Genomic DNA, 19,274 nt, shown 5'->3' with positions numbered 1-19,274 from the left:
TGTTAGTGCATGTCAATGGTCTACACATGGTCCTTCCATAACAAAGTGACATCACTATGTCGCACTCACGCTTCTATTGGCTAGCGCTCCAACACATTGTACGTGATGAGGCTAAGGGGCAGGACATCTCTAAGCGGTTGACCAATCACAACAGAGCTGGCCAGCTAACCAATCAGAGCAGACTGGGCTCTGGTTTCAGACAGAGGGTGAAAAGAGGTGCTGCAGCACAGGCGGTACGAGAAGAATAAAGAGCTTTTTGAACATTAAAGCATGGAGACACTACACACTGATATACACCTGAACATCAGCAGGAGAGGACTCTTTAAAGTAGAGACACTACATACTGATATACACCTGAACATCAGCAGGAGAGGACTCTTTAAAGTAGAGACACTACATACTGATATACACCTGAACATCAGCAGGAGAGGACTCTTTAAAGTAGAGACACTACATACTGATATACACCTGAACATCAGCAGGAGAGGACTCTTTAAAGTAGAGACACTACATGCTGATATACACCTGAACATCAGCAGGAGAGGACTCTTTAAAGTAGAGACACTACATACTGATATACACCTGAACATCAGCAGGAGAGGACTCTTTAAAGTAGAGACACTACATACTGATATGAACCTGAACATCAGCAGGAGAGGACTCTTTAAAGTAGAGACACTACATACTGATATACACCTGAACATCAGCAGGAGAGGACTCTTTAAAGTAGAGACACTACATACTGATATACACCTGAACATCAGCAGGAGAGGACTCTTTAAAGTAGAGACACTACATACTGATATACACCTGAACATCAGCAGGAGAGGACTCTTTAAAGTAGAGACACTACATACTGATATACACCTGAACATCAGCAGGAGAGGACTCTTTAAAGTAGAGACTCTACATACTGATATACACCTGAACATCAGCAGGAGAGGACTCTTTAAAGTAGAGACACTACATACTGATATACACCTGAACATCAGCAGGAGAGGACTCTTTAAAGTAGAGACACTGAATACAAATATGAATCTGAAAATGAGCAGAATATGTCCTCTTTAAAGAGACATCATCTAAACATGCCTTGATACATCGTGATGCTGCAGTTTGACTTTTCACTTCCCTTTTTTCTCGTGTGAGTGAGTGTTATCCGTTCATACACCTGTGCCAGCCAGAGACCGCATCCTGCTGCCCCACTCTCCTGTTGCCATGGTGAACTCCTTTTGGCCTATAGCAAGTGCATCGGTGTGTGTGTGTGTGTGTGTGTGTGTGTGTGTGTGTGTCTTCATGTGTGTGCAACTTCAGGTTTTGCTTTTAACAAATGAGTGTGTATCCCCGCATGTTAATATATGCATGGCTTCATTGTGTGCCAGTGTTTTCTTTTAGCCATCTGTGTGTATGTGCACATTTAGTGTGTATGTGCACAGTGTTTTAATGGATGCATGTGTCCTCTGCGATCAGACATGGAGACAGATGTGGGAGGAAATGACTCACAGGTGGTGGGAGGAAGAGGTCCTTGTCCTCCTTTAGTTAGCCTGTTAGACGTACAGATTCCTCACCTGACTTCCTTTCACCTCTCCTCCAACAAATGATCTTTTTTAACAAGAAGTACGAAATTGATTTAAAAAAAAAGAAAAACGTTCATTCTGTTGAGTCCCAACCACATGAGACTGAATAAACAGGCTGTTCAAGGATGTCTCGCTAATCCGTCACGCAATCAATAGACAATTATGTTGGGCAAACGTATACTTTGTTATTTCAGAAAGGAACCATCGCAACACACACTTTGAAAAATGCTCATATTGGAGGCAAACAAACCGGGCAGCGATGAGATGTCTGGGAGCAAACATGACTTCTCGCTGCAGAAAAGGAAAACATCCGACAGCTGAGGACGTCTTCGGACACATAATAACAAATAATTCAAATAGTTACCTGGGAAGGTTTGCCAAGGACAGAGGAGTCCGAGAGGGTCTTTTGTTTAAAGCTGTGACTTTTTTACAACACAGACTATATCACCGCTTGCTGCTGAATACCAATCAACTATGTGCTATATGTGCAATATATATATTATTATATACACATCCATCCATCTTCTCCCGCTTATCCGTGGTCGGGTCTCGGGGGTAGCAGTTCCAGCAGAGAGCACCAAACTTTCTTTCCCCTCATCAACCAGCTCTGACTGGGGGGTCCCAAGGCGCTCCCAGGCCAGCGAAGAGATATAATCCCTCCACCTGGTCCTAGGTCTACCCCTTGGTCTCTTCCCAGCTGGACGTGCCTGGAACACCTCCCTAGGGAGGCGCCCAGGTGGCATCCTAACTAGGTGCCCGAACCACCTCAACTGGCTCCTTTCGACGCGAAGGAGGAGCGGCTCAACTCCGAGTCCCTCCCGGATGACTGAACTCCTCACCTTATCTCTAAGGGAGACGCAGCCACCCTGCGGAGAAAACCCATCTCGACCGCTTGTATCCGCGATATCGTTCTTTCGGTCATTAATAACTGTAATATATACCTGACTGCTAAATCCTAAGAACTGTTACAGGATTTGTATTTTGAAAGTATTTTTTTTTACTTTGATCTTTTTATTATATGTTTTATTTTATCATAACTTAGTACTTTTTTTTTTTAAACATATGTAACATTAAGCTGTCTGTGGCTCTTTCCTGCTGTAACGATGCACATTTCCCCTCTGTGGGACTAATAAAGGGATTCTGATTCTGATGACATTTCCTTTTTAGGAATTAGTAGCACATCTCCTAATCTGTTGTTTCAGTATAAGAACGTTTTGAGTAGTATTTTACCCGGTTAATCGATATAATACATAATGTTGTTTGAATCTTAGAACTCCGATACAGTTCATTAGAGGTAAAGGACAACTGTACTTCCTTGCATACACATATTATGTATTACTCTTCACAGACTGAATCTTTTCCTGGATGAACTTCCTGTTAGCCTCTTTTACTGCGACTCCGTTCGTGCAGTCTGCCTTTCTTCTATTCTCGCCTCTTGTCCTCTGTCACCACTTTCCACAGTGACAGTTCATCTGCCCTACTATCCTCCTCTCTCCAGCCTCTCTGTCCATCTCATTTCCTCCTCTCCTCTCAGTATCTATCTTTCCCCAATCCCTCACTTTATCTGCCCCACCTTCCTCTATCTCCTCACGTCTCCGAATGCTTTTGTATCTAATCTCCCAGTTCTTTATTCTAATATAACCTCTCTTTCTTTCTGCCTGTGTCTCTGTGAGGCAACACTGCTTTCTGTTGCACAGGGCCAAAGTGTGTGTGTGTGTGTGTGTGTGTGTGTGTGTGTGTGTGTGTGTGTGTGTGTGTGTGTGATAGGGAGGACACATTGATGCCATCTTCAGGTTTGCGAGGGTTACTTTGTGTGTCTCCGTTTGCACGTTTTATGCATTTGCAAGATAAATTGTCGGTGTGTTCGAGTTACACACACACCTCTGCTTCAAAGCACCACCCTGCTCCACCTAGCAACAGCAAGCACCGTGCACACACTCCCTTTTCTCTCTCAATCTGCCCCCACTCATCTCACACACACACACACACACACACACACACACACACACACACACACACACACACACACACACACACACACACACACACACACACACACACACACACACACACACACACACACACACACACACACACACACACACACACACACACACACACACACACACACACACACACACACACACACACACACACACACACGTCATGCTGTGACTGGGAATACTAGGGAGGAATTTACATGCTCACACACAGTTTCTGGTCTTGAAGTAGACCTGATGACGTTGGTTTTGCTCGTGTGTGTGTGTGTGTGAAAGCTTCTAAAGAATGATATTCAAAAAGAGACCTTTCAGTTACTATGGTAATGACAGCGATATGACAGGTTCCTCATAACTGCAGTCAGATTGAGCACATCTCCATGTAATTATACCTGGGTGGAGAGCTCATTCAAATCCATGCACAACACACACACACACACACACACACACACACACACACACACACACACACACACACACACACACACACACACACACACACACACACACACACACACACACACACACACACACACACACACACACACACACACACACACACACACACACACACTTCTCCACGCTCCCTCGCTTTCTGTGTCTCTTCAACACACACTCTACCACAACCTCAGAAAACTTCATATGAGAAAATATTGTAAGTGTAATGAAGACGGCTCCGATAAGACTATGACCTTTCGTTTTAATATGTCGAATTCTCTCTCTCTCTCTCTCTCTCTCTCACTCTCTCTCTCTCTCTCTCTCTCTCTCTCTCTCTCTCTCACACACACAACTATCTGAGTCTGAAATGATTCAATAGCTAGCATACACAGGCTAATTCAGAGCAGGCACCAAGCTGCACATTCTGCTAATCTTGTTCTTCATTATATTCCATTAAGCCCTTTGGATACTATCTACCTCGGCACTGAGATTTATTATTATTATTTATAAGTCTTAAAACCTGCTCTCGGGTTGGACAGCCTGCCCTGACCACCCGTCGACTAAACCTTTGGCAGCACTTAATTTATACGTTTATTGGAAATTGACGTTCATATACTGTAGCTCCATCAGTGCATGTCTATGGGTCCTGTGTGTGCATGTCTGTATAATAAAAGCTATGTGTGATTGTAAAATAACAACACAGTGAAGAACTGAACCCCCCCACATTTCAATTTGATCTTAAAAATCATTATTTTGTATTATCCTTATATATTTCCTTTTTTTACCTACTTATTTTTTTAGATTTGTTTATGTTCGCACCACCATCTGTGTAGACCAGGGGTTCTCAAAGTGCGGCCCGCGGGCCAATGGCGGCCCTCGGAAATGTTTCTGGCGGCCCGCGATAGTTAATGCGACACGCTGAAATGCATGCGTTATATTTTAATCCTCCATGGTTGTATCTAGTAAGAATTAGAATGGAATTTCAGAATGGTAAAACTGCGCCCCCTGGGTTGTCATTCCTAAATTATGAATGACAGCTTGCGGAAAATTTGCTTGACTACTGGTTGCATGGCAACTAGGCATCTCGCGAGTTGCGGTAATTGGTTAGTACAATAAAGAAAGGATTTGTTTTGGAATTATTTTGTGTTCCGTTTTTTCTTGGGCGGCCCTCAATCCATTATTGGGTACCTAAATCGGCCCTCACTCATCAACACTTTGAGAACCCCTGGTGTAGACCAAGCAAATTCCTTGTATGTGTACCTGGCAATAAACGTGATTCTGATCAAGTAACTCATGACAAAACGATATTGCTTTTAGAATTAATATAACGTGTAACTAATAGTTTAGTTTGTGTAACACACAATCACTGATGTCCCGCTGTAACGGTGGTGGACTCATCAGAACAGAGTGGGCGAGCTGACCAATCAGAGCACAGTGGGCTCATAGGGAGGGGGGGGGGCTCCAACAAGCCGTGTAGGACAGAGTGAATACATATACTATACAGAGATGCTGTTTGAGAAACCAATGTGAGTTTGGAACATTGAACAATGTAAATCTATTCTAGTCGACCTCAACAATGGAATTATGATCAGTAGAAATGGCCATGTCATGGGACCTTTCAAATCACAATATATCATAGGATTTCAGTGATATTATTACAATAACTATGTCAAATAATGCGTCATCATGGGCAGTTTTATTACACAGCTTCAACCACTTCTTGTGAATGGACCTGGTTCATGTGAGCTCCATCTAAAAGTGTCAATTCCATCCTCCATGTTGTTTCCTGTGACAGATTGTGTCCCACATCCTCCTCGCTCTGCGGCTGTCAGATCGAGCGCTGACAAACTCGTCCATACAAAGCAGAAGGGCTTCGTCCTCAATGTCAAACAAATAGATAGTAGCCCTAATAGATAGCAAAAAAACAAAGAGGCGACTCAAGCCTATCATACAACATCCGTTAGGGAGACGATATGAAATTGTTGTCATAGAAACAAAACCCATGTGCAGCTCTTAATCTCATTGTTACATGAACACGCCCCGAGGCTTTGAAATATTACCCACAATTTGATTTGTAAAGGACTCCAACCCTCTTCCATTTTATAATGGCTCGCTGTACTTCTGCAGTTGAAGTATGGCAAAGCATTAGACAGTTATATATAGTATATTACATTTTGAAAGTACCTTGCCCTACACTGGTACTTTGCCTTCTCTTATACACTGACCAGCTCTTACGGCTTCGCCACATTTAAGCAGCTCGCTAAATGGGACCTTGTCACTGGCATTAGTTTGTTTTACTGCCAATTTCAGGAGTATTGTGTATAGTAATATTTCTCGAGGTACCTACCATTCCTTAAAAAAGCAACCAACCGGGGGGGGGGGGGAGGCACATGTAGTGAACTGTCAACGGGTGGCGGGGCACACGCTCGTGAACCGTTAGCGCCGTGTTATGCATGCCCACTGCACCTCGCGGGAATGCGCACAGCGTAAAGCCAAAACTCAGACATTTCAATGATTTGTACCGCAAAGCTGGGTTTAGAAACGGTATCATTTCCTTTTTGGCAGGCATGCTTAACACCGGAGCCTCGCTGCGGGGAAACTTAACGCGACCTCTGCTCCTGACTGTAAAGGGCCTGCTGTCACTCATGATTCCAAGCCCTTTTTTAGTTAAGACCCGCCCCCTATGCATCAGACCCAAAGGCTGAAAGCAAAATGACTAAGATCTGAGTAAAGACAAATAAGAGATTTCATAGTGAGGAAAAAAATTCTGAATCTGAAAGCATAAAAAACTTCAATATCAGAATATATATAATACAATTAAATGTGACAATGAATAATGTATTCAATGGAACTACTAAACTGAATCAAAAATAATAATGATTAACTTATTTTTTGTTTGAAAACATCATTGTGTTTTTCAAAATTCATGGAAAAATGTTCAAATGATCAAAATTGCTCCAACATATTGTGTGATAGGCTAAGGGGCGGGACATCTCTGAGCGGTTGACCAATCACAACAGAGCCGGCCAGCTAACCAATCAGAGCAGACTGGGCTCTGGTTTCAGACAGAGGGTGAAAAGAGGTGCTGCAGCACAGGCAGTACGAGAAAAATAAAGAGCTTTCTGAATATTAAAGCATGGAGACATGTCACAGTAGAGACATACTAATACGAAACCACAATAGGGCCTCTTTTAGAAAAAAAGGATCAGTGAAAAGTTCAATTACCTTGCCTGGACACACAGGCGTTAAAGTATCTGTCTTTCACCTTGAATAGTAAGACTGAGTGAGCATCTGTGAGACCATATGTCTTCCCCGAGCCTAATGAGAGGAATCTTAAGGTTGTGTAGTTAATAGCCTCACCTTGCACACAGAAAGCCCTTTGTGTTGACTTTTACACACACAATCATGCTCGGCTACATCTGGTTTCATGTGTGTAGGACAACATCTGCAGCTCACTATTTTCATTTCATACGGGGGCCGAAAGCACCCTGAGTGTGGGCTTTTAATTTGCATTCTTCATTATTAATAACAGCTTCACATTATGTGAGATTAAGTGTACTTATGAAGAACCAATTGTATTTTCAACTTGCAAATGGACTCAGGCTCATCACGTAGCATTTCCCCCACATCCACAATAATAGCATTTTGTTGTGTTGATGAAGAACGCCCTCATGTTGAATGCTAATAATCACCCACCACTTAATATGACTTCCATCAACAACATGTTATCAATAGGAATTAGCATATTCCAAACTCAGTGGAATATTAACAGAAATGGAAATAAAACCATTAGTAATGTACAGTATACTGTATACAGCCATAGGTGCAGGATGCATAATGATTATATAATTAAATTCACTCCTGTGTGTCCCTTCAGTTTTATAGATCAGAATCACGAACATGGTGGCCCACAGTTACAACAAGAAACATTTCCATTCAGAGAAACGCACTGCAGTTTCAGAACAATGCAAATAAAGAATCGCCAATGTGCCAAAACAGCTGTTAGCATCACTCGTAACCCTCCTATTGTTTTCGTTCCCCCCCCTTACTTTGGTGTTCGCGGTCAAATTTGACCGGTCCTGTTTAAACTGCTAATACATTAACACAAACACCATTAATCATCACCAAATGTCATCTAACACCCTTTCAAACTGTACATATTGTATCAGACTACTGGTACACATGAAACACTGCAGTAAATATACAAAGAATAGACACTGAACATGTATTGCGTGTGCCAGGTGTGATACATGTGGGGGGATGGGCACATAAGAGCGGGAAATGTGTCAAATTGTTCTGTGTGTGTGCGTGTGTGTTTGTGTGTGTGTGTGTGTGTGTGTGTGTGTGTGTGTGTGTTATTTGATCCGGATGGTTACTAATTCCTTTTCTTTATGGCGGTCATGTTTGACCGGGAACACCATGGGTGTTACAAAGTTGACTAAATCATACAAACACAATGAAAGTGGTGATCAGCCATTTTATATGTTCAAAGTCTCCTGTGAAGGATATCATGAAGCCTCAATACAATCGAATGTAAAACAAAAAAGTAATGATTGATGAAAGTAGTAAATCGGTCAGATTCGACCCGAAGACAACAGGAGGGTCAAATGTTGTGTTTTGAGCTTCTCAAAGGCAAGTTTATTTATATAGCTCCTTTCAACACAAGGCAATTCATAGCGCTTTACAGAAATGAAAGACATATATATTATAAAATGGCATGTAAAAACACTCATTTAAAAGCACAGATAATCAAACATGAATAACAAAGGAACATTAATTAAAGTTTCAGCAGTGTGAGATACACACATCTGAAATGTTTTGCTCTGACTCGATCATTGCGAACTTTTTAGCAGAAATTGTTTTCTTTGACCTCCCTTTCTTTCTACTTTCTTTTTAACTTATCCTTTAAAGGTGGGGCAGGTACATTTGAGAAACCGGCTCGAGATCGCTAGAATTTGAAAATACACAACCGGAGAAAATCTGCCACTTCCTTACAGAGCCCCTCCTCCAACACACACGAACGTGACCAATGAGGGCACGAGATAAGTTTGTGCCCCGATGGAAGTCTGACAGGCAGGTACTTTTTACAGTATCACGGCTTCTACAGATGACATTTTTGTATGGATTTTTTGTCAAAGCACTTCAGATATTCATTGCTATCGGGATGTTAATAGCATTCCATGGAATATAACAAAAAGTGTATCTCGAGCCGGTTTCTGAAACTTACCTACCCCACCTTTAAGTGTTTCATGTTAAACGAACCCCCCTTTGGAAAATTCTAATCTTACCCCATGGTACATTTTAGTTTTCGCCGAAACTATTCCTCTTTTTTAAATGCAGATGGCCTACCTGCCTGTCAGCCTTCCATCGGGGCACACACTTATCTCGTGCCCTCATTGGTCATGTGCGCGTTCGTGTGTGTTGGGGGAGGGGCTCTGTGAGGAAGTGGCAGATTTTCTCCAGCTGGGTATTTTCAAATTCTAGCGATCTCGAGCCGGTTTCTCAAACGTACCTACCCCACCTTTAAGTTTGTCTTTCGGCGCATGTTTCGTCAAGTTGGTGAAGATGTTTCTACCTCATAGTGTCTTTTGGAACTCTGTATCGCGATTGCGTCTGTCGGGCCGCCGTAAAAACACTCAATATATAATAAGATATATTTAGATGCTTACTCATCCCTATAAAAATATAGGAGCTAAAACATTTCCCACTCGCCCAGTGAAGCCATTCTGCTGCCGGAGCTCGATGCTCCTCGTTTGGCCTTTGGTCGTCTTAGTGGGAGGAAAACCCCAACAGACTGTGACCACGAGCTTTCTGGAGAAGAGAGCAGGCTCAAGACGAGAAATAGAGATGTAAAAGCCAGCGAGGCAGGCACACAATGAGGAGAGAGAGTGAGTTAGGAGGCGTTGTGATACACAGAGGGACAGAGAGAAAGACTGTAATGTGTCAGGCCACGCCCACTTCGACCTCGGGCTCACCTCCTCAATTCTTACGCTCACACTGACGCAGGACACGGGACAATGTGACTGAAGACCACTCAAGAGAAATGTTGTCAGGAGGCCAAGCCTACACTGAATGCTCCTTTACTCACTTCCTTCCTGCTTTTCTTTGTCTTCTCTTTTGGTCCGTGTGTGTGTGCGTGTGTGTGTGTTTGTGTGTCTGTGTGTGTGTGTGTCAAACAGTCAACTACACAGATTTTGATCCAGAGGTTTGTGTTATTTTGCTGGCTTTCTTCGTTGTGTGTGTGTGTGTGTGTGTGTGTGTGTGTGTGTGTGGCCTAGCATTACTACTTGTGGGGACCTACATCTGTTTACATAGTCACGTGTGGGGACTCACCTCCCTTATGGGGACAAATTGGAGGTCCCCATAAGGGGGATCATTAATGTTAGGGTGAAGACTTGGTTAGGGTTAGGGTTAGGCATGTGTTGGTTATGGAATGCATGTAAGTCAATGTAATGTCCCCTGAAGTGATGTATACATGGTATGTGTGTGTATGTGTATGTGCATGTGTGTGTGTGTGAGGGGGGGGGTGGGTGAGCTTGCCGGACAGACGTCACTGTGTGGATGTTGTGACACGGAGCCGACTGGTCCATTTGGATCACTCCCACACATCACACCACTGAGGCAACACACACACACACACACACACACACACGCACGCACGCACGCACGCACGCACGCACGCACGCACGCACGCACGCACGCACGCACGCACGCACACACACACACACACACACACACACACACACACACACACACACACAGCAGCAGCTATTGTTCCAACGCGCCCATGTGACTGTAGAAACCACCCAGCTGCAGCAGATTGCGAGTTCACATTGAGAGCGACTTAAAGAAGGCCTCACTCACTCACACAATGTTGGCCAGCTCATTTCAAACGGTGCTGTTTTAAAGTAAACACACAGTAACGCAATGCATTCTGCGCATGCCTCTTAATGCATGTACACATAATATTTATTCATAATGACGGTAGGTGGAACCTGCATCATATTCTCACCTAAGGCTTGACTAAAAGGTAATAAAAAGTGTACGGTGGCCGACTGGTGCAAACGCGCTGCAACACACTCCAACTTTCAATCAAACTACATTGTAGGCAAGCTTACAGTGACAGTGACAGTTGGCTAACTTTATAATGCCTACATGTCAACGAGCGCTCGGGTCCCAGCTGTGTGCGTCACTTTTTGGTGTCCCCATTTCCGTTGTGTTTTGAGCGTATGCAGCGTTCTGTATTTGCAATGTTTCGTTCATGCAGCGCTTTTGGGGGGGTACTTTTTTAAATGCGGCGCGTGTGTTGCCAAGTTGGTGATGTTGTTTCTTAATTAGTGCTTTGGCACATTCATTGGCATCTTTTTTTAAACTGCAGCTTGTTTCTCCTAATGGAAATGTGTTGCCCGTTGTAACACGGGCGGGCACTGTACATATTGTATTGCCACTTAATCCAAAGCATGACAAACGAAACGAGGCCTCTGCACAGTACACAATAACTTGTCAAATAGTGGACAAAAAGACTACGGGGTATCATCGATGGCATATATTTTATGTTCACCATTTTGACCTTTTGTCCTAATGGAGAAATTACCCTATTGTTCCTCTTCCACTGACCAGATTGAAAATAGATTGTTCTCCCTAATGTTATGTAGGACGCAATGCTATTAAACGGAAATGTATTTGAGTGTTCAATGCAATGTTTAACCTTTATACCCCAGTCTGATCCTTAACTGTGGATGCCATCCCTCTCCTGCCCAGTCTAATTCTGCTTTAAATCCAACTCTGGGACATTCACTGTCATTCAATGTCCCCGTTGCATTAACTAATTCAATAAATATAATTTAATACAATAACATCTCATCCTGCTTCAATTCAAGGCGCTATTCTCTGCATAGTCCATGAGACTCCACAACACAATGTGCCTTTAGAAATAGACAGTTTCTCATCCATTTATTTTCTTTCTCTAGTTTTTTTTAAGTGTTTTACTCCATCCCATATTTTTCCTTTCTGCTTGGCATTGCTTTATCCGAAGAGGAATCCACAATCTTAAAGTGTCAAATTCGTATTGTGTTCTCTAAGTAGATTTTTCTCTTCTGTTTTTCATCTCAACTTGTATTTTATCCATTATTTTTGCATTCAATTGACTTTTTCAGGCTCTTTTCAGAACAAACAACTTCACTCCATAACGCCTATTTTCTCCTGTACACTCCTGCCTGTTTTGCCTACTATGTGGGGACATAGGGCATAAAGGAAAATGTGTTAATCATATATTAAATATCATATTCAGCTCTAATAACGTCTGTGCTGTCAGAATAATAGCCGTGCGTTACAGTATACACACACTCTTTCTCCTTTATGTCCAGACCGAATGACCCCCTCCATCCCTTTCTCTTTCCTCCGTTAGTCTTCCCGCACAAACACTTCACAGAACTGTACAATGGACGCTCTGTAAAGGAGGGAAGCCTGCTTTGTACTGCACTGCTTTGTCTTTGGCCATCATAACACATCTTTCTCCCCCTCCATCTTTATGTGGCTTCCTTTTCGAGGAGTGTGCCGGTCCCGGGTGTCCAATATCTGGAGACTTACGATGTTGGGAAGCCACTGCACTTTTGCTAAAATTGAACAAAAACAACGGCCGAGGTGGTGTGTGCATTATTTCTCCCGGACGATAAGGGAATTAAGGAAGCATATGCTCCATAAAGTACTGTCTGGAAAGTGTATAGGAGCTTGTAAGATGTGGTTCAAACTGAGTTATTTATCCGCGTTCACATTGAGTCAGATTTTGCGTCATTCCTCCCTCTCCTCTGTCTTCCACCTCTCCCTTTAGATATCTATGTTAGCATCAACAGGGCTTACAATGCACTCTTTCTTCCCCCTCCATCTACACTCTGAATCCATGTTCACATCATGAGTACACACCTCCCTGTCCGTCTCCATCCGTCTGCCTCTCTCCCTGTAGCAAAGAAAGGGGTATTTTGGGCTGGGCATACATTGACACACACATCACAAAGCCTGTATGTCCTGTGATTTTCTCTGAACTCCAAGTTTCCTTTATCATCTGGAGCATCCATTACAGGAATGTTCCTTCAAAGCTTTGTAGAATTTTCCTACCGTAGCTTCTGCCATATTCAATGCAGCCTTTCCGTTGCTATGATGGGAAAGTTGCCACGAAACGGATATCAGACATGACTGATGCAATCTTTGGATTAGGAAATGTATGGTAATCATTACTCTTGACCCTCATATTCAACGTGCTTGAGAGGAGGTAGCTTCATGCAGATACCGAGACACCAACAATCAGCCGTGGTCGAAATAACCCCTCTTACGGGTTTGTACATCTTGTGGAAGTCCCAGATATGACAGTATTGTTTCTGGGTTCATGACATCTTATGGAAGTCACAGGAAGCTGAATTATACGTGTTTATTGCAGTAGTTTGACCTAAAATTAACATATTTTGATATCAAATGATGCAGAATTAACTACATACTGATGCTTGCTTATAAAAAGCCTGAATTAGGTCTGTCCGCTTATCGGCAGGCAAAAAAGCGGGCTTGTTTTCAGTACAAAGATCCAACCCAGTACGTACGGCATTTCGTGTTATAGTCACGAAATACATTTTATCTATTGATTGGTGTTCAAGGGTAATGTTGTGAATCGAGTGGCCCATGGTGGTGGTGGGATTATGGTATGGGCAGGCGTATGTTATGGACGACGAACACAGGCCACTCGATAACCCTACCCCTACCCCTACCCCTCACACCAGATACTGACTGGTTTTCGGACCCCCCCAGACCCCCCCAATAAAGCAAAACTGCACGTTTCAGAGTGGCCTTTTATTGTGGCCAGCCTAAGGCACACCTGTGCAATAATCATGCTGTCTAATCAGCATCTTGATATGCCACACCTGTGAGGTGGGATGGATTATCTCGGCGAAGGAGAAGTGCTCACTATCACACATTGTTTCAGATTTGTGAACAATATTTGAGAGAAATGGTTATTTTGTGTATATAGAAAATGTTTTAGATCTTTGAGTTCATCTCATGGAATATGGGAGCAAAAACAAAAGTGTTGCGTTTATATTTTTGTTCAGTGTATGTTTAGACCTTTTACTGTAAGACATGGAAAAGCACCAATAAACTGGCTTCACTGGGGATCCCTGCTGAGTGTGTGACTGAGTGTGTGACTGGCAGCCCCGGCTAATGAGGGATCTGCTTCCTTTTTTAAAAAGCGCCATGTCAAGGGATTTTTCAGAATATGTGTTCATGCATGTGAGACAGGCAAATGGAAAGCTTCTGGATGTGTGCACGTTGTTTTTTTGTGGCTTTGTAGCGACTGCATCTGCGTCTCCGCCCTGCTATTGCAAACAACCCATCACAGATGCTCAGTGTGTGTACTGTACTTGTGTGTGTGTGTGTGTGTGTGTGTGTGTGTGTGTGTGTTGATACACAACTGCCTGTCTGTGCATATTCCTTTGCATAAACTCACCTTCTCTTCTTTGCCATAATTCATGCCATGTTGGCAGATTTACCTCACGTCAGACTTTATGTTAAGTAATCTATAAATACAAAGACATATATATTCTTTTTTTTAAGTTGTGTGTATCTGCACATGAGTCTGACTGTGTTTTACATGGTTCAGTAAATCCCTCCAGCCTCCCTGCTCTGCTTTCCCCATGACAACAGTGAGTCATTTTCTGTGGCTTACTGTATAGACACACACACACACACACACACACACACACACACACACACACACACACACACACACACACACACACACACACACACACACACACACACACACACACACACACACACACACACACACACACACACACACACACACACACACACACACACACACACACACACACACACACACACACACACACACACACACACACACACACACACACACACACACACACACACACACACACACACACACACACACCGCTATCCTTGTGTAAATAAGTCTTCTATGTGCACACTGCAGGGGGCGGAACAACCAAATAACCTTGTACTCTTACACTCGATTTACACTCGATTTAAATGCAACATTTATGTCCTGGATCTGAGATAGATGAATTTTAAAAGGTAGTGTGTGTGTGTGTGTGTGAATTCATCCCGAACTTATTCTGTTCTAAGGCATTGGTGGTGTTACACATGACACATGAATAGTGAAGGATGTATTTGATCAACATGTACTATATAATACACAGTATGCTCCGCAGTGCTGATGCAAGATACATAATGTAGGTTAACATACTGCGCTATATGATGGAACCGTTATATTACAAATGTCTGACATTGACTGGACAACATTATTGGGTGTAATCTTGGAATGCACTAAACATGTGACCGTGAGAAATCTTATTAATTAACATTTTTGAAGTGAAGACCTTTTTCTGCCACTAACAGCTGACACGGAGCGAGGATCACGAACGCTGGCCCTCGAGCGAGGACAGACGCTGAGGTTGCTCAGAGGGCACGGAAAGAAACGTGTGTGAGATGGAGAGTGACTAATTTAATGTCTAAAATGTTTAAAGTCTACTCTAGCTACCTGGCTTACAAAGCTAACTAGGCAATAAAGCCAAGGTAGCTTATCTTTGTAGCATATATTTTGCGATTCTATCGGCAATTAATTAATGAAATCCTCTGTTGAAAAGACAAGAAAAAGGTATCTATAGATTTCTTCTTCAAGTCTGGACAGATGGTAGCAAGGCAGTGATAAGTTACTGCATCCAACTCAATATTGTACATTTCTCTTAAAGTAGCATGCTAGCTTGACAGATGCGAGACGTACAGTAATAATGACGTTTAATATGTATGTTAAAAATGATAGTTTCAGTGAGGCAGTCTGCTTTTAATGAAGGCAGCAGGAACTCAGGCTTTCAAGACAAGTGGTGAAACCGTTTGAATTACAACTTCCAGGTCCGTCCTGTGATACCATTGGGTCCAAACATACTTTTCCCCACAGCCTAACATTGTTATATCTCTTTATAAATCCATAACTTGTTGTGTATGGAGTTTCTCTAGAGGGGCGTCTGAATGGTGGAGCTGGGATTTTAGATACTTTCAAACTCTGGCTTACTCTGGCTGGTTTTCCAACATTGCTTGTACTGGCTTTGAGGAGTAGGTGAGGTAAAACATTACATTTGGTCAGGTACAATGATAAGGATACACACTGTGCATGTTCTACTGGTGTGTGTGTGTGTGTGTGTGTGTGTGTTTGAGTTTGATATCATCCCAGTGTGTGTGAGCTGACAGGATATGATTTCAGTATGGCTTTTGCAAACCGCACATACTACACACAACATAAAACACACACTTTACAGGACCACACATTCAATAGTGTTTCCACACACACACACACACACACACACACACACACACACACACACACACACACACACACACACACACACACACACACACACACACACACACACACACACACACACACACACACACACACACACACACACACACACACACACACACACACACACACACACACACACACACACACACACACACACACACACACACACACACACACACACGCACACGCATAATTTATGATGGATAACCGTTTGACTTGCTGAGCTGGTGTGTATTTATGTGTGTGTGTGTGTGTGTGTGTGTGTGTGTGTGTGTGTGTCTGTCTGTGTGTGTGCATGATAATGCTTTGCAGTGTGTGTGGGTGTTGAAGGTATGTGTGTATTTGGATTAGACTAATCTGTTCAAACGGTGAGTTAAAGGTAGAGGTGGAAGGAAACCTGAGTATTAAGCAGAGATGGAGGATGAGCAGGGAGTGTGACCGTCTGTTTCACTGAGAGTTTCCAAACGAGGCCAAGAAGAAGTAAAGTACAAAGCAGAGAGAATTTAATGTAGGTTGTATTTTTTGCATTATCACATTGAATGGAAAGCCTCCATATACTGTGTGTTAGCGCTAGGGATGGCAAATGCTTAGCTACTCAACTGGTATAGAGTCAAGCGTCACTGTTCCAAACGTCCAAGTTTCTTATTGCAGTCAATTTCAAGGGAGCAAGTTCATCTGTTTCATCTGGTTTGCATTAAGTATTTTAGGTTCATATCAGCATGTAGTGTCTCTACTTTAAAGAGTCCTCTCCTGCTGATGTTCAGGTGTATATCAGCATGTAGTGTCTCTACTTTAAAGAGTCCTCTCCTGCTGATGTTCAGGTGTATATCAGTATGTAGTGTCTCTACTTTAAAGAGTCCTCTCCTGCTGATGTTCAGGTGTATATCAGTATGTAGTGTCTCTACTTTAAAGAGTCCTCTCCTGCTGATGTTCAGGTGTATATCAGTATGCAGTGTCTCTACTTTAAAGAGTCCTCTCCTGCTGATGTTCAGGTGTATATCAGTATGTAGTGTCTCTACTTTAAAGAGTCCTCTCCTGCTGATGTTCAGGTGTATATCAGTATGTAGTGTCTCTACTTTAAAGAGTCCTCTCCTGCTGATGTTCAGGTGTATATCAGTATGTAGTGTCTCTACTTTAAACAGTCCTCTCCTGCTGATGTTCAGGTGTATATCAGTATGTAGTGTCTCTACTTTAAAGAGTCCTCTCCTGCTGATGTTCAGGTGTATATCAGCATGTAGTGTCTCTACTTTAAAGAGTCCTCTCCTGCTGATGTTCAGGTGTATATTAGTATGTAGTGTCTCTACTTTAAAGAGTCCTCTCCTGCTGATGTTCAGGTGTATATCAGTATGTAGTGTCTCTACTTTAAAGAGTCCTCTCCTGCTGATGTTCAGGTGTATATCAGTATGCAGTGTCTCTACTTTAAAGAGTCCTCTCCTGCTGATGTTCAGGTGTATATCAGTATGTAGTGTCTCTACTTTAAAGAGTCCGCTCCTGCTGATGTTCAGGTGTATATCAGTATGTAGTGTCTCTACTTTAAAGAGTCCTCTCCTGCTGATGTTCAGGTGTATATCAGTATGCAGTGTCTCTACTTTAAAGAGTCCTCTCCTGCTGATGTTCAGGTGTATATCAGTATGTAGTGTCTCTACTTTAAAGAGTCCTCTCCTGCTGATGGTCAGGTGTATATCAGTATGTAGTGTCTCTACTTTAAAGAGTTCTCTCCTGCTGATGTTCAGGTGTATATCAGTATGTAGTGTCTACTTTAAAGAGTCCTCTCCTGCTGATGTTCAGGTGTATATCAGTATGTAGTGTCTACTTTAAAGAGTCCTCTCCTGCTGATGTTCAGGTGTATATCAGCATGTAGTGTCTCTACTTTAAAGAGTCCTCTCTTGCTGATGTTCAGGTGTATATCAGTATGTAGTGTCTCTACTTTAAAGAGTCCTCTCCTGCTGATGTTCAGGTGTATATCAGTATGTAGTGTCTCTACTTTAAAGAGTCCTCTCCTGCTGATGTTCAGGTGTATATCAGCATGTAGTGTCTCTACTTTAAAGAGTCCTCTCCTGCTGATGTTCAGGTGTATATCAGTATGTAGTGTCTCTACTTTAAAGAGTCCTCCCCTGCTGATGTTCAGGTGTATATCAGTATGTAGTGTCTCTACTTTAAAGAGTCCTCTCCTGCTGATGTTCAGGTGTATATCAGTATGTAGTGTCTCTACTTTAAAGAGTCCTCTCCTGCTGATGTTCAGGTGTATATCAGTATGTAGTGTCTCTACTTTAAAGAGTCCTCTCCTGCTGATGTTCAGGTGTATATCAGTATGCAGTGTCTCTACTTTAAAGAGTCCTCTCCTGCTGATGTTCAGGTGTATATCAGTATGTAGTGTCTCTACTTTAAAGAGTCCTCTCCTGCTGATGTTCAGGTGTATATCAGTATGTAGTGTCTCTACTTTAAAGAGTCCTCTCCTGCTGATGTTCAGGTGTATATCAGTATGTAGTGTCTCTACTTTAAACAGTCCTCTCCTGCTGATGTTCAGGTGTATATCAGTATGTAGTGTCTCTACTTTAAAGAGTCCTCTCCTGCTGATGTTCAGGTGTATATCAGTATGTAGTGTCTCTACTTTAAAGAGTCCGCTCCTGCTGATGTTCAGGTGTATATCAGTATGTAGTGTCTCTACTTTAAAGAGTCCTCTCCTGCTGATGTTCAGGTGTATATCAGTATGCAGTGTCTCTACTTTAAAGAGTCCTCTCCTGCTGATGTTCAGGTGTATATCAGTATGTAGTGTCTCTACTTTAAAGAGTCCTCTCTTGCTGATGTTCAGGTGTATATCAGTATGTAGTGTCTCTACTTTAAAGAGTCCTCTCCTGCTGATGTTCAGGTGTATAT

This window comes from Pseudochaenichthys georgianus, chromosome 23 (assembly GCF_902827115.2).
Source record: "Pseudochaenichthys georgianus chromosome 23, fPseGeo1.2, whole genome shotgun sequence".
Classification (NCBI taxonomy): Eukaryota; Metazoa; Chordata; class Actinopteri; order Perciformes; family Channichthyidae; genus Pseudochaenichthys; species Pseudochaenichthys georgianus.
The sequence above is the reverse complement of the archived record's forward strand: the minus strand, read 5'-3'. Positions refer to the sequence as shown.